Here is a 3,532-nt window from a genome sequence, read left to right on the forward strand (position 1 = left end):
AATCTTGCATGGTGCATGTGACCCTAGGTGAAAATTTTTGAATTCAATGGTATAACCTTGTGTTTTTCATGCTTCCGTTCCTTCAAAATTCTGCTTGCAAGGTGACCTAAGAAAATGACCAATTCGGATTAGGTACACTTGAGACCTAAAAACTGACCATTTGGGCAGCAGTGAGTGTTTAGGCCATAACTCACTCAAAACAGGTCCAATTGACCTGAAATTTTAACCATGAATAGTTAAGACCCATACCTACAAGTCTTATGAAGAAACCAAAGCCCAGAAATGACCATAAGCAAGTCAAAAAGCTTGCACAAGTTCGGGTCCAAAAACTGGCCGAACCGAAGTTGACCAAATTGACCTAAAATTGACCTAATTTGGTACCATTTGACCAGCAGTCGTATAATGACCATAACTTGGTCTACTTAACTCGGATTGACCTGAAATTTTGCCCCGCGTGCAATAAGACCTAGATCTACAAGTTTGTAGTTTCGACCAAGACCCGAAAACCGAGGGAACTAGGCCGTCCGGCTAGGTCAAACCAGTGTCCCGGAATCCAGCAATTTGCATTAAAATGCACTAAACAAGGAAATGACTTTGGTAAAACGTACCAAACCTAAAACCCTATCGAATATGACATATTAATGACACTAAGACCTAAATTACCTAGAACACGTCGAGGGTCGGTATATTAGGTGACTTAACAAATAAAGGTATTCAGTGAATTGTTTATCAAACATTATCGTTAGAGGTAAATTAATTTAGCACTGAAACACTTCAAATTGTGTTTCTCAGTTAACAAGGACTCAACAAAAGGGAAAGAAATACTGAGTCAAGTCCAGGAGATAAGTATCAGAGGTTTGTGCACAACAACTGTTTCTTTTGAATTATTTTCAATAGAAATAAATATTCACTATTTGTATATTATTGTTTTAAATTGTGTAAATGAGTTTGATGGACACTTATTGATTGAAAAGAATTGGAAATGGTTTGAAACCACAGCTATCATGTATATTGATCGTATTCCTCATTAGCTTGTCTAGTGGGACGAATTGAATTCCCTCTCTGGCTGAAGTGTTGAGGTGTGTGCCTGTTGAGGACGAATTGGATGAGTACTCATATTTTTGCTAGCTAGCTGTGTTATTCCTCATTAGTCATCGACTTTTGGGACGAATTGAATACCTCATTAGCCATCGGCTTTTGGGATGAATTGAACTATGGATCATGATTAAGCTGTGTGTGATTTATTGATGTGTATTGTGAGATTGTGAAATGGATTTAAACTCTCATTGACATATACTGTCTTTTGAATTCAAACATGATCTGACTTATGGAAATCTATTGTGATATTGAGAAATGGAGTTTAAATTCTTATTGACCTTTATTGTCTTGAATTTGACTATGGTTTTAAGTATCCACTATTTACATGATTTATGAATTGTGATTTAAATTGTATTTGGTTAATGTTGTGCACCACTGAGACATTGTCTCAGCGATAGCTTTATTCTTTATCGCAGTAGAGAGAGCAGAGAGCGGCAGACTAGTGCATATACATCCAATGAGGATTACACAGTATTATGAGTATACGAAGATTTTGCATTTTGTCTTGTAATGTATGACACTGTATGTACATTTTGTTTTTGGTTTTGAGCAGTTGTAAATTCAAATTGTACCTTGAAGTTGTAAAATAATTATGAGCTGTTTTGATTTGTAAAAGCTGTATTATATTTCCTTATCTCAGACTTTGAAAAAAATTCTATGAAATTGAGTTGATAAATTGTTGTGTTGAGAAATATATTGGAGTTGAGATTTGGAACATTATTGAAGTGCTTTTTACAGGTTTTCTGAAGAACTGTTTTGTCCAAAATACAAATGGTACTCTGCCAAAATTTTTACAGAAATTCCAAATAAACCAAATGAGTTAGTTGTTTCACTTCAGTTCACCAAAGTCTTTAACACCTGTAAATAGTGCTCACCACTGTAAAAGAAGTAAGAAAAGTTTTTTTTAAAATCCCTTGTAGTGTATTTAATGGGTTATCAGTAGACGGAGTTGGTAATTCATTAGGTATACTACGGGATCATGTTATGCCTTACAGAGGGGTAGGGTGTGACAGAGTAGCTCTTGTAATTATTATTATGGATGAACACTGAGTTTTATTTATTGGATTTGAGATTCATTTCTTGATTTAATTTCTTGTGATCTTAATGCATGCTATGTATCGGTACCCACTTATTTATGATTGTAGATGTTAATTGAAGGATTGAAAGGTGAATATTAACATTAAAAAATCAAGATCGTGAACCTAGGAATTCTTTCCTAGACATAGGCTGATACCTTTATGGAACCTAAAAATTGGTCAAAGGTCTTAAAGGATTTTAATTAATTTGATCACCACGAAAGTAGGGTTAGAGTTAATTAGGATACACCCTAGATACCTTGAGAAAGGATTTAGGATAACTTAGGACTGATTTCCATTAAGGAAAATGATCCTCAATTCAGTAAATAAACGAGATAACATCCCTAGTAAGATTCAAGTGTGAAATCTTAATTCTAAAATTGCTTCAAATAAATCATTTCATTTTAAGTTTACCATTTTAGTGTTTAAAGTTAACAAACTTCATCCCCTACGTATTCGATAGCTTAGATAGTCAAGATTTCTGTGTAGATTGGTATTTGCTAAACAAAATTATTCGTGGGAATGATACTCTACTTATCACTTTATTACTTGTTAGCGATACGTGCACTTGCGGTGATTGCAAAATAGCGAAACAAGTTTTTGGCGCCGTTGCTGGGGAATTTTTGGTTTTAGTAATATCAAGCGATAGGCGATTTAGCTGATTTAGGCAATTATATTTATTATTTAATTTTATTTTACTGGTTGTATTTCTTTTCTTTTCTCTCAAGTGCCCGATCTAGTATATGACCAGAGCAAAGCCAGAAGAAATTTTGGACTGTGATCCAAAAGTAGACAGAACTCTGAAAAGCCATCAGGAGAGAAAGGAAACATCAAGAGCACGGTCAAGGAGATCCTGAAATCCCAACCATGGCCGATAATAATGTGTTAGTAGTATGCCCTAGAGTATATCATTTAGTATGTATCTTGTACATGTTTTATCAATAAAAGGCATTTCCACTTTTTCGTTTACATAATATATTTATGTGTAATAGAAAAGGTCCATTGATATTTTGTTAGAAATTCTATTCTTAAGTTGTTAAGAATATGAGTGACAGTATTTCTAGTACAAAGTATCATAAATAGGTTCACAATCGAGGATACTTCACAATAAGGACATGACTTATCCAGAAAGATTGTATTCATGTTTGTTCCCAAGTTATTTAGATGAGATATAAATAAGATGGAATGGTGAGTCTCATACCATATGACAAACATGATAGGCACTTATACATGATAAGTAGGTCGAACCAGTGACACTTATGATAAGCACATGGAGTTTACTCTTGTCAATGTATTGTCATAAATCATATTAGTGCATATAATCTTTAGACTTGAGATAGCACAATTATCTTGTATAT

The sequence above is a fragment of the Hevea brasiliensis genome, chromosome 3 (assembly GCF_030052815.1).
Source record: "Hevea brasiliensis isolate MT/VB/25A 57/8 chromosome 3, ASM3005281v1, whole genome shotgun sequence".
Lineage (NCBI taxonomy): Eukaryota > Viridiplantae > Streptophyta > Magnoliopsida > Malpighiales > Euphorbiaceae > Hevea > Hevea brasiliensis.